At 40.2% G+C, this 14,281-nt stretch overlaps 1 pseudogene across 1 annotated transcript in view; it reads right to left on the bottom strand.

The window, feature by feature from the left end:
* Positions 1-14,281, bottom strand: part of LOC125545421 (uncharacterized) — a 35,644-nt pseudogene that overhangs the window by 4,351 nt on the left and 17,012 nt on the right. The window lies entirely within an intron of this gene.

Here is a 14,281-nt window from a genome sequence, read left to right as displayed (position 1 = left end):
TGTTTTCAATGGGATTGTCGGCAGGTCTAGGCTGCAGCCCGACACGACTGGGCCGGCCCACCAGGCGAAGCGTGTTTTTCCTTTAGCCAACCTAACCGACGACAATTAGTTGAAACAAAGAAGCACGAAACTATTTAATTACATACCACAACATGCTTTTTTCAAAAAAGTGCTCACACTTTAAAAAATGTTCAGGTTTAAAAAATAGTTCTCGTTTTCAAAATTTCTTTGTGTTTGAAAAAAAATGTTTATTCCAATTTTTTTTGACAATTTTCAAGAAAAGTTTCAAAAGAAAATTAAAAAATGTTTTGAAACGTACACATTTTTATATAAAAATGGGAACAAAAATTAAAGTGTGAGCACTTTCTATTTTGTTAAAAATGGGGACAAATCTAAAATATTTGTTCAGGTTTCAAATTTTTTCGTACTTTAAAATTTTGTTCAGGTTTTAAAAAATTCAGTTTTTTCAAAAAAATTCTTTTGGTGATTTAAAAATGGTTCATGTTTTCAAAATTTGTTTGTGTTTTTTTTAAAGATCGCAATTCCAAAAATTCGCGAAAATGTTCGGATTTCAATTTTGTTATGACAATTTTCAAGAAAATGGTTCATAAAATTTCCGAGATGTTTCCAAATCTCGCGCTATTATATGTTAAACAAAGTCGCTCTTGTCTATCACATAAATAGCTTGCAGTCGTAGTGGCAAGCAATACGAGTTTTGCACCGCCAGGTCTTTTTTAGACTTTTCGTAAGTCGTGCGTAACGGAGAAAAGGCCCAGTGGCCTTCTGTCACAGCCGAATCCCTGTCAGGTCCATGCGTCGCGCATTGTGGGCCAGCCCAGTCGCGTCGGGTCGCAACCAAATCCCGGGTTTGAGCTGCCACATCCGTAATCCCTGTTTGGTAATGCGCTCAAGGTTTAAAATAGACTGGGATCGAAGAGTTTGGTGTGCTGATTTCAGAGATTAAAAGTTCAAGGTTTGATTTAGCTTTCGACTATAAGTTCAAGGTTTTTTTTAGACTTTTTCCATATATATATATATATATGTTCTAAGAATGATCATGATGCCCTCATGTTCGTATTTATTTTATCGACACCTCTATCTCTAAACATGTGGACATATTTTTCGATTTCAGCTTCCGCTTGAGGACAAGCGAGGTCTAAGTTTGGGAGAGTTGATACGTCCATTTTCCATCATGCTTTTATGTTGATATTTATTGCATTATGGGTTGTTATTACACATTATGTCACAATACTTATGCCTATTCTCTCTTATTTTACAAGGTTTACACGAAGAGGAAGAATGACGGCAGCTAGAATTCCGGGCTGGAAAAGAAGCAAATATTAGAGACCTATTTTGCACAAGTCCAAAAGTCATGAAACTCCACGGAGGTCAGTTTTAGAATATATAAAAAATATTGAGCGAAGAAAGCACCAGAGGGGGCCACCCACCATCCACAAGGGTGGGGGCGCCCCCTGTCTCGTGGGCCCCCTGGCAGGCCTCCGATGCCCATCTTTGGCTATATGAAGTCTTTCACCCTGGAAAAAAATCATAACCAAGCTTTCGGGATGAAACACCGCCGCCACGAGACGGAATCTTGGCGGAACCAATCTAGGGCTCCGGCAGAGCTGTTCTGTCGGGGAAGCATCCCTCCGGGAGGGGGAAATTATCACCATCGTCATCACCATCGGTCCTCTCATCGGGAGGGGGTCAATCTCCATCAAAATCTTTACCAAAATCATCTCATCTCAAACCCTAGTTCATCTCTAGTATCCAATCTTTGTCTCAAAACCTTAGATTGGTACCTGTGGGTTGCTAGTAGTGTTGATTACTCCTTGTAGTTGATGCTAGTTGGTTTATTTGGTGAAAGACCATATGTTCAGATCCTTTATGCATATTAATACCCCTCTGATTATGAACATGAATATGATTTGTGAGTAGTTACGTTTGTTCCTTAGGACATGGGAGAAGTCTTGCTATAAGTAGTCATGTGAATTTGGTATTCGTTCGATATTTTGATGAGATGTATGTTGTCTCTCCTCTAGTGGTGTCCTGTGAACGTCGACTACATGACACTTCACCATTGTTTGGGCCTAGAGGAAGGCATTGGGAAGTAATAAGTAGATGATGGGTTGCTAGAGTGACAGAAGCTTAAACCCTAGTTTATGCGTTGCTTCGTAAGGGGCTGATTTGGATCCACATGTTTCATGCTATGGTTAGGTTTACTTAATACTTTTTTTTGTAGTTGCGGATGCTTGCAAGAGGGGTTAATCATAAGTGGGATGCTTGTCCAAGGAAGGGCAGTACCCAAGCACCGGTCCACCCACATATCAAATTATCAACGTAACGAACACGAATCATATGAGCGTGATGAAAACTAGCTTCATGATAATTCCCATGTGTCCTCGGGAGCGCTTTCCTTTATATAAGAGTTTGTCCAGGCTTGTCATTTGCTACAAAAAGGATTGGGCCATCTTACTGCACCTTATTTACTTTTTTACTTGTTACCCATTACAAATTACCTTATCACAAAACTATTTGTTGTCGATAATTTCCGTGCTTGCAGAGAATACCTTACTGAAAACCGCTTGTCATTTCCTTCTGCTCCTCGTTGGGTTTGACATTCTTACTTATCGAATGGACTACGATAGATCCCCTATACTTGTGGGTCATCAGGGAGGAGGGGGTGCAGAACCAATCGGTGTTTGGAGGGTGGGGATAAATATAATCTAAACAATCCTAAACACAGCTTCACAATTTTATCTAAGGTCGAGGGGTTAACCCCCGACAATCTACATAGCTCCGCCTAAACACAACATTTGCATGTACTGTAGCACTAGACTTAATATTCATGTTTCAGTTTTCTGTTCATTTTGAATATTGAATTGAGGACCATGCATGTCTTACATTTTACTCCCTTCGTTCCAAAATATTAGTCTTTTTAGAGATTTCAAATGGACTCCACATACAGATGTATATAGACATATTTTAGAGTGTAGATTCACTCATTTTACTCTGTATGTAGTCATTTGTTGAAATCTCTAAAAGACTAATATTTAGGAATAGAAGGAGTATTTTTGAATTCGTGTCATACATGCATGGTTTGGAAAAATAGATGCACTATACTTATTGGATTGTTGTTGTGTTCGTGTGTGTGTGTGTGGTCATATGCTTGCTACATACAAAGTTTTCTCACCACCATACCCTTCATCTTTTAAATTTGAATTTGCAACGAAAAACTTACTAGGGATACCATGAAATGTGAAATCCACGTTGAGATCACTATATCACAAACTCACTCTAATTCAAGAACTCGTCATAAATCAAATACCACGTTGAGATTACTATTTGCAAGGAAAATACGGACATTGTAATACACATAGATGCATTCGGCAATTTGAAAGATTCATTTTGTATACTCGAATGGTAGAACCCAACGGCGTACCAGCCAGACCTTGGCTCGTGTTGATCCTCGAAAGAAAAGAAAAAACTGGGCTCGTGTTGATCCTAAAAAAACGGGCTCGTGTCCTTCTGGTGGCGTGTGTGGTTCGCACATTAGCCAACCCCAACCAGTCGAGTCTCCGCGTTTCGAGTCGAAATATTTGGCGGCCAGAATTCCAGCCTTAGGAAATTCCCCTCATGTCCCCAGTCCATAGTGACTACCGATGAACAATGGAGGGATGCTTTAGTAACTAGACAACGTTACGAACCATGCGGAGCACGGTTCAATTCCCTCGGTCGCGGCTACCCAAGGTCACCCAACAACTGCATTGCCTAGTACTACTAATAGTAGTACTACACCAGGATGAGCGCAGAATTGAGCCCGTTTGTTCGTGCCTAGTACTTGACTTAATATATCAGGCAATGCACTGGTACGGAGGGATTATCCTTTTACTCTGCATATATAACTTGTGTGAAGTCTAACTAAGCAAAATGTTTGACTAAATCATTTCTTAAGAAATACAACAGGAAAGATGTATTGCTTGAAAATTCATTGCATGATGCAGGTTATGATATTGTTTCGAATCCTGGATTTTGAATTTCAGAAAATCCAAAAGTGACCAGAAATTCATGAAACTGAGCATGGTCACGTGATATGGCACAAATATTACTGCGTAATTTTTTTCTTCAATTTGAGACAGGCTGCTTATGCGAAGTTGCACAAATGAAGAGCCAAGGTATTTATTGAAACCATGGGCATTTACGTGCCGCTACGGTTCCCGCTTCTCATCGGCAGGTGCCGTCCGAGAAAGCGTGTGAGTCGATGGGAGGCGTCCGAGCAGACCGCTGCGCCGGCTGACAGGAGGCGTGCGAGGAGACCGCTGCTCAGGCTCACCGGGAGGCGAGCCCTTTAATCAGGCTCCGCCGCCCACCTTCGTCCTAACTGCTCCCACTTTTAATGTCGTCGGCGCCGCAGTTTAAAATCAACCCCGCACCACCCGATATCGCTACAATCTTCTCTCTTCCTCTCCGATTCTCCTGTCGTCTACCTCCAACCAGCCTGACCTAATCGTACGCCATGCCGCATCACGATGGTCTGCCCTTAGTCTTCTAGTTTCCTGAGGAAGACACCGAGCCGGAGTCTCAAGAACATAAGGCGCTTTGGGACGAGCTTGAACCGGCCTTGCGGGAAGACGTCGCGCCTGTCCCCGCTCCCATTTCAGCTCCCGTCGCCCCAACTGCGCCAGCGCCTATCCCCGTGGCATTGATGGGATGGGAGCTGCATATTGTTGCCGAGCTTGATGCCACAGGGTTCCACGAGGTCCCTGCCGACTTTAACATGCCCGTGCACCTACCAGTGCATGCGCTTGCACGTGCACTGACGTGTGCACCCGTGCCGGTGCCCGTGCACACGAATGCCTCCGCTCCGCCATTGCCAGCGCCTGTCCCCGCACGGATGCCAGTGCCCCCCTCAGCGGCATGGATGGCAGTCATCGAATGCTTCCTTGCACCAACGCCAGTCGCCTCCTCCCGCCAGTTGACTTGCTCCTGGAGACCAAAGTCCAGAACATTGTGGCCTTCCTGGAAGCTAGGGCCAACGTCCAGGAGTATGCCAACAACGGCGCAAGACGCCGCTGTCGCCGTCGGTCAGTGACCCGACGACACAGAGAGCACGACAGAGGAGTCGCTTCCCACCGTAAGACGGCAGAGGAGCAATGGTGAAGTGTCATGTAGTCGACGTTCACATGACACCACTAGAGGAAAGACAACATACATCTCATCAAAATATCGAACGAATACCAAATTCACATGACTACTTATAGCAAGACTTCTCCCATGTCCTCGGGAACAAACGTAACTACTCACAAATCATATTCATGTTCATAATCAGAGGGGTATTAATATGCATAAAGGATCTGAAAATATGATCTTCCACCGAATAAACCAACTAGCATCAACTACAAGGAGTAATCAACACTTAGCAACCCACAGGTACCAATCTGAGGCTTTAGGACAAATATTCGATACAAGAGATGAACTTGGGTTTGAGATGAGATGGTGCTGGTGAAGATGTTGATGGAGATTGACCCCCTCCCGATGAGAGGATCGATGGTGATGACGATGGTGATGATTTCCCCCTCCCGAAGGGAAGTTTCCCCGGCAGAACAGCTCCGTCGGAGCCCTAGATTGGTTTCGCCAAGGTTCCGCCTCGTGGCGGCGGAGTTTTGTCCCGTAAGCTTGCTTATGATTTTTTCCAGGACGAAAGACTCCATATAGCCAAAGATGGGCATCAGAGGGCATCCAGGGGGCCCACGAGGCAGGGGCGCGCCCAGGGGGTAGGGCGCGCCCCCCACCCTTGTGGATGGTGGGTGGCCCCCCTCTGGTATTTCCTTCGCCCAATATTTTTTATATTTTCTGAAACGTGCTCCCGCGAAGTTTCGGGACTTTTGGAGCTGTGCAGAATAGGTCTCTAATATTTGCTCCTTTTCCAGCCTAGAATTCCAGTTGTCGGCATTCTCCCTCTTCATGTAAACTCTGTAAAATAAGAGAGAATAGGCATAAGTATTGTTACATATTGTGTAATAACAGCCCATAATGCAATAAATATCGATATAAAAGCATGATGCAAAATGGACGTATCAACTCTCCCAATCTTAGACCTCGCTTGTCCTCAAGCGAAAGCCGATATCGAAAAATATGTCCACATGTTTAGAGATAGAGGTGTCGATAAAATAAAATACGGACATGAGGGCATCATGATCATTCTTAGGACAACAACATATACAAATATTGCCATATGATTTCTTATGCTAAAGTAAGAATTCAATCACAATTTCAAGTATGAATCAGAAACTTCATTGAAAACTAACAAACTATAATCTCAGTCATTGAAGTAATTGCAATTTATGATAACATAGGAATGAGTCAATATAAGAGCTTATCAGCAAGTCCACATACTCAACCATCATTTAGTCTTTCACAATTGCTAACACTCACGCAATATTTATGGTTATGAAGTTTTAGTCGGACACAGAGAAAGATAGGGGCTTATAGTTTTGCCACCCAACCGTTTACCTTAAGGGTAATGTCAACAATAATAGTTCATGAAAACTCACATCCAATTAGCTATATATATCAGGATCTTTCCAATACATTGTGCTTGCAAAAGGATAAAATGTAAAAAGGAAAGGTGAAGATCACCGTGACTCTTGCATGAAGTATAAGACAAGAATAAAAGATAGGCCCTTCGTAGAGGGAAGTAGAGGTTGTCATGTGCTTTTATGGTTGGATGAACAAAATCTTAATGCGAAAGAACATCACTTTATATTGCCACATGTGATATGGACCTTTATTTTGCAGTCTGTCGCTTTTATTTCTTCCACATCACAAGATCATATAAAGCTTATTTTCTCCACACTAATAAATCATACATATTTAGAGAGCAATTTTTATTGCTTGCAACAATGACAACTTACTTAAAGGATCTTACTCAATCCATAGGTAGATATGGTGGACTCTCATGTTAAAACTGGGTTTAAGGATATTTGGAAGCACAAGTAGTATCTCTACTTGGTGCAAAGAATTTGGCTAGCATGAGAGGGAAATGCAAGCTCAACATGTTGGATGATCCATGAAAATATAATTTATTTCAGATGTAAGAAAACATAACCCATTACGTTGTCTTCCTTGTCCAACCCCAACCTTTTAGCATGTCATATTTTAATGAGTGCTCACAATCATAAAAGATGTCCAAGATAGTATATTTATATGTGAAAACCTCTCTTTCTTTATTACTTCCTATGAATTGCAATGATAACCAAAACTATGTTTGTCAACTCTCAACAACGTTTATTCATCATACTCTTTATATGTGAAGTCATTACTCTCCATAAGGTCCATATGATCTCTTTAATTCTTTTTATTCTTTCTCTTTTATTTTTATTCCCTCAAGATCATAGCAAGATAATCAAGCCCTTAACTCAACACTAATCTCTATTATATACATCTCATGGACTCGATTACATAGAAGGATCATAAAGCAAAACTCTAAATTAGATCATACTAAAACTTTATTCTACTAGATCAAGATATTGCCAAAAGGATCGAACTAAGAAAAACGGTAAAGATAAAAGTGTGATGGTGATACAATACCGGGGCACTCCCCCAAGCTTGGCAGTTGCCAAGGGGAGTGCCCATACCCGATACTCAGTTCTTCTTTTTTGGTGAAGAAGGTGTTGGTGAAGATGGATAGTCGCACATCAAGCGTAGGAGATCCTCCAATTTGCAGATAATGCCCTTGAGTGCGATGATATGCTCCTTCAACAAAATATTTTCACTTGTGAGATACTTGTTTTGAATGGGAGCTAACTCAATCATCTTGAAAGCTTCAATCTCCATTGGGGTAAAGAGATTGTGATGAGGTTGAAGGATGTCTTCTTCTGCTACTGCCGGAACTTGATCCCCCATGGCCTTCTGATCCCATCATCCTTGTTGATCTCTCGGGGCTCTTCTCTCTTTAGCTCTATCTTCATTAGCCAAGCATCGTTGCCCTCATTGTTGGACGAGGAGGGAGACGACATGGTGCCTGGCCTTGACAACCCTGGCAGAAAATAGCTCAAAACAAAAGCAGGAGATATTTGCGTGATACGGTGGTCAAAACCTTCGGGAGATTATATAATGAATTTTTACCGACCAAAAGAAGTGTCGTGCAAGAAAATGGAGTCCGGAGAGCACACGAGGTGCCCACGAGGCAGGGGGCGCGCCCTCCACCATCGTGGAAACCTCGTGTCCTTCCCGGACTACTTCTTATTTTTCCTATTTTCTTAAATATTCCAAAACGGAGAAAATTTGCTATTATAACTGTTTTGGAGTCGGTTTACTTACCGTACCTCATACCTTGTTCTTTTCGGAGTCTCAAACGTTCTAGAAAGTGTCCCTTATGTATTCCTTCGAGGTTACGGTTTCAATAACATTAGTTTCAACATTTATAGTATTATCTGAGATATAATGTTTGATTCTTTGACCGTTCACCACCCTTGGATTTGTGCCTTCGAAGTTGTTGATTTTTATGGCACAGGAACGGTAGACCTCCTTGATGACGTAAGGACCTTCCCATTTAGAGAGGAGTTTTCCTACAAATAATCTTAAACGGGAGTTGTATAATAATACATAATCACCTACATTAAACTCACGTTTTTGTATTCTTTTTCCATGCCATCTTTTAACTTTTTCTTTAAACAGTTTGGCATTCTCATATGCCTAGGTTCTCCATTCATCAAGTGAGCTAATGTCAAAAAGCCTCTTCTCAACGGCAAGTTTGAAATCATAATTGAACTCTTTAATAGCCCAACATGCCTTATGTTCTAGTTCGAGAGGTAAGTGACATGCTTTTCCATAAACCATCTTATACGGAGACATACCCATAGGATTTTTATATGCAGTTCTATAAGCCCATAATGCAGCATCAAGTTTCTTGGACCAATTCTTTCTAGATCTATTAACAGTCTTTTGCAAAATTAATTTAAGCTCTCTATTGCTCAATTCTACTTGACCAATGGACTGTGGGTGATAAGGAGATGCAATTCTATGATTAACATCATACTTAGCAAGCATTTTACGAAAGGCACCATGAATAAAATGTGAACCACCATCAGTCATTAAGTATCTAGGAACTCCAAATCTTAGAACAATAACTTCTTTAAGCATCTTAATAGAGGTGTTATGATTAGCACTACTAGTTCGAATAGCTTCTACCCACTTAGTAACGTAATCAACAGCAACTAAAATATGTGTATACCCATTAGGGGAAGGAAACGGTCCCATATAATCAAAGCCCCAAACATCAAATGGTTCAATAACAAGTGAATAATTCATAGGCATTTCTTGACGTCTACTAATATTACCAATTCTTTGACATTCATCACAAGACAAAACAAACTTACGGGCATCCTTGAAGAGAGTAGGCCAATAAAAACCAGATTGCAATACCTTATGTGCAGTTCTATCTCCAGCATGGTGTCCTCCATAAGCCTCAGAGGTACACTTGCGTAGGATCTGTTCCTGTTCATGCTCTGGTACACAACGTCTAATAACACCATCTACTCCTTCTTTATAAAGGTGTAGGTCATCCCAAAAGTAATGTCTTAAATCATAGAAAAACTTTTTCTTTTGTTGGTATGTGCTACTAGGTGGTATAAATTTAGCAACAATGTAATTAGTACAATCAGCATACTAAGGAGCAGTACGAGAGGCATTTATGATAGCTAATTGTTCATCAGGAAAGCTATCATCAATAGGTAGTGGGTCATCAAGAACATTTTCTAACCTAGACAAGTTGTCTACAACGGGCTCTCAGCTTCCTTTCTATCAAGAATATGCAAATCAAATTCTTGTAGCTAGAGAACCCATCTAATAAGTCTAGGTTTAGCATCTTTCTTTTCCATAAGATATTTAATAGCAGCATGATTAGTGTGAACAGTTACTTTAGAATCAACTATATAAGGTCTGAACTTATCACAAGCAAATACTACTGCTAAAAACTTCTTTTCAGTAGTAGCATAATTTCTTTGAGCACTGTCTAGACTTTTACTAGCATATTGGATAACATTTAATTTCTTATCAACCCTTTGTCCTAGAACAGCCCCTACAGCATAATCACTAGCATCACACATAATTTCAAATGGTAAATTCCAATCAGGAGGCTGAACAATAGGTGCAGAAATCAAAGCTTTCTTAAGTATTTCAAATGCTTCTACACAATCATCATCAAAGACAAAAGGAATATCTTTTTGTAAGAGATTAGTCAGAGGCTTGGAGATTTTTGAGAAGTCCCTAATGAACCTCCTATAAAAACCGGCATGACCAAGGAAACTTCTTATACCTTTAATGTCCTTAGGACACGGCATCTTTTCAATAGCATCAACTTTAGCTTTATCAACTTCAATATCTCTTTCAGAAATTTTATGCCCCAAGACAATACCTTCATTAACCATAAAGTGGCACTTCTCCCAATTCAATACAAGATTAGTTTCTTCACATCTCTGCAAAACTCGATCAAGGTTGCTTAAGCAATCATCAAAAGAAGTTCCATAAACGGAGAAATCATCCATGAAAACTTCAACAATCTTTTCACAAAATTCAGAGAATATAGAAGTCATACATCTTTGAAAAGTAGCAGGTGCATTGCATAAACCAAAAGGCATACGTCTATAAGCAAAGGTACCGGAAGGGCAAGTAAAAGTTGTCTTTTCTTGATCCTCTTTTGACATAGGTATTTGAGAGAAGCCAGAATAACCATCTAGAAAGCAAAAATGTGTATGTTTGGATAATCTTTCTAGCATTTGATCAATAAAAGGTAAAGGGTAATGATCTTTTTAGTAGCTTTATTTAATTTGCAGAAATCAATTACCATTCTATAACCTGTAACAATTCTTTGTGGGATCAATTCATATTTATCATTAGGAACAACAGTAATACCTCCCTTCTTAGGGACACAATGGACAGGACTTACCCACTGACTATCAGAAACGGGATAAATTATACCTACCTCCGGAAGCTTTAGTATTTATTTTCTTACCACTTCCTTCATCTTAGGACTTAACTGTCGTTGGTGATCAACAACCGGTTTAGCATCCTTTTCCAATTTTATTTTGTGCTGGCATAGAGTGGGACTAATGCCCTTAAGATAATCAAGAGTATATCCAATAGCACCACGGTGCTTCTTCAGAGTTTTCAATAATTTCTTTTCTTGATGCTCTGAAAGGTTAGCACTAATAATAACATGATATATCTTTTTCTCATCAAGATAAGCATATTTAAGAGTATCACGCAAAGGTTTAAGCTCAAACACAGGATCACCCTTGGGTGGAGGAGGATCCCCTAGGATTTCAACAGGCAAGTTGTGTTTCAAAATAGGTCCCTGTTTAAAGAATACTTCATCTATTTCCCTTCTTTCATTCATAAACATATCATTTTCATGGTCTAGCAAATATTGTTCTAAAGGATCACTAGGACACACGGCAATAGGAGCAAGACCAATAATTTCATCTTTACTAGCAATTCTTTATCATGGGGTTGTCTACGAAATTTAGCAAAATTAAACTCATAAGACATATCCCCCAAACCAATAGTAACAACATCCTTTTTGCAATCGATCCTAGCATTAACAGTATTCAAGAAGGGTCTACCCAATATAATGGGACAAACGTTATCTTGTGGGGAACCAAGAACAAGAAAATCAGCAGGATATTTAACTTTCCCACACAAGACTTCAACATCTCTACCAATCCCAACTAGTGAAATACTGTCTGTATTGGCGAGCTTAATTGTAACATCAATTTCCTCTATCTCAACAGGTGCAATATCATGCATAATTTCTTTATATAAGGAATGCGGTATTGCACTTGCACTAGCACCAATATCACATAAGCCATGATAGCAATAATCTCCTATTTTAACAGAAATAACAGGCATGCCCACAACAGGTCTATGTTTATTTTTAGTATCGGGTCTAGCAATTCTAGCAGCTTCATCACAGAAGTAAATTACATGCCCATCAATATTATTGGCCAAGAGATCTTTAACCATAGCAACACTAGGTTCAACTTTAATTTGCTCAGAGGGAGTAGGTGTTCTAGTATTAGTCTTACGAACCACAGTTGAAGTTTTAGCATGATCCTTTATTCTAAATGGGAAAGGTGGTATCTCAATATAAGCAGTAGGAACAACGGAATCATTATAAGTGATAGTCTTTTCTTCAACTTTAATAGGTGCAACTACTTTTACTTCAATGGGAGGATTATATTTAAACCACTTTGATACGTCTCCAACGTATCTATAATTTTTGATTGTTCCATGCTATTATATTGTCTGTTTTGGATGTTAATGGGCTTTATTTTACACTTTTATATTACTTTTGGGACTAGCCTATTAACCCAAGGCCCAGTGCAAATTGTTGTTTTTTTGCCTATTTCAGTGTTTCGCAGAACAGGAATATCAAATGGAATCCAAGCGGAATGAAACCTTCGGAAACGTGATTTTTGGAACAAACATGATCCACAGGACTTGGAGTGGACGTCAAGAAACAAACGAGGAGTCCACGAGGTAGGGGGCGCGCCTAACCCCCCTGGGCGCGCCCTCCCCTCGTGGGCCCCTCGTGGCTCAACCGACCTACTTCTTCCTCCTATATATACTCATATACCCTGAAAACAACCAGGAGCACCACGACACCCTATTTCCACCGCCGCAACCTTCTGTACCCAAGAGATCCCATCTTGGGGCCTTTTTGGAAGCTCCGCCGGAGGGGGCATCGATCACGGAGGGCCTCTAGATCAACTCCATGGCCCCTTCGATGATGTGTGAGTAGTTTACTTCAGACCTTCGGGTCCATAGTTATTAGCTAGATGGCTTCTTCTCTCTCTCTCTTTGAATCTCAATACAAAAGTTCTCCTCGATCTTCTTGGAGATCTATTTGATGTAACTCTTTTTGCGGTGTGTTTGTCGAGATCCGATGAATTGTGGGTTTATGATCAAGTCTATCTATGAACAATATTTGATTCTTCTCTGAAATCTTTTATGTATGATTGGTTATCTTTGCAAGTCTCTTCGGATTATCGGTTTGGTTTGGCCTACTAGATTAATCTTTCTTGCAATAGGAGAAGTGCTTAGCTTTGGGTTCAATCTTGCGGTGCTCGATCCTAGTGACAGAAAGGGAAACGACATGTATTGTATTGTTGCCATCGAGGATAAAAAGATGGGGTTTATATCATATTGCTTGAGTTTATCCCTCTACATCATGTCATCTTACCTAATGCGTTACTCTGTTCTTATGAACTTAATACTCTAGATGAATGCTGGATAGCGGTCGATGTGTGGAGTAATAGTAGTAGATGCAGGCAGGAGTCATTCTACTTGTCACGTACATGATGCATATATACATGATCATGCCTAGATATTATCATAATTATTCGCTTTTATATCAATTGCTCGACAGTAATTTGTTCACCCACCGTAATACTTATGCTATCTTGAGAGAAGCCACTAGTGAAACCTATGGCCCCCGGGTCTATTCTCCATCATATTAATCTTCCATCAACAAGCTATTTCTATTACCTTTTATTTTGCAATCTTTACTTTTATTCTTTATCATAAAAATACCAAAAATATTATTTTATCATCTCTATCAGATCTCACTCTTGTAAGTGACCGTGAAGGGATTGACAACCCCTTTATCGCGTTGGTTGCGAGGTTCTTATTTGTTTGTGTAGGTACGAGGGACTTGCGTGTGGCCTCCTACTGGATTGATACCTTGGTTCTTAGAAACTAAGGGAAATACTTACGCTACTTTGCTGCATCACCCTTTCCTCTTCAAGGGAAAACCAACGCAGTGCTCAATAGGTAGCAAGAAGGATTTCTGGCGCCGTTGCCGGGGAGATCTACGCACAAGTCAAGACATACCAAGTACCCATCACAAACTCTTATCCCTCGCATTACATTATTTTCCATTTGCCTCTCGTTTTCCTCTCCCCCACTTCACCCTTGTCGTTTTATTCGCCCTTCTTCTATTCGTCTTGCCATTTGCTTTGATGTCTTACTTGGCTCGTTTGCTCGTTTGGTTGGAATAGTTGTTTATTTATTGCTAAATAGAGAACCTAAGATCTATGGATCCTCATCCGCTTGCTAATCTTTTTAAGAGATCCAATTATGATGAACCAATTGCTAGTGAGTTTTCTGCACTAGATTATCTTTATGAAGTTTTGCTTGAAATTTGTGAATCTAAAAATTGCGATGAAGTTATGAAGTAATTCACGATAGATCTTTGAATAAAAAACATAATTGCAATGAT

This window comes from Triticum urartu, chromosome 3A (assembly GCF_056163025.1).
Source record: "Triticum urartu cultivar PI428250 chromosome 3A, HENAU_Tu73, whole genome shotgun sequence".
NCBI classification, from domain to species: Eukaryota; Viridiplantae; Streptophyta; class Magnoliopsida; order Poales; family Poaceae; genus Triticum; species Triticum urartu.
This window is presented reverse-complemented; position numbering and strand designations above follow the sequence as displayed.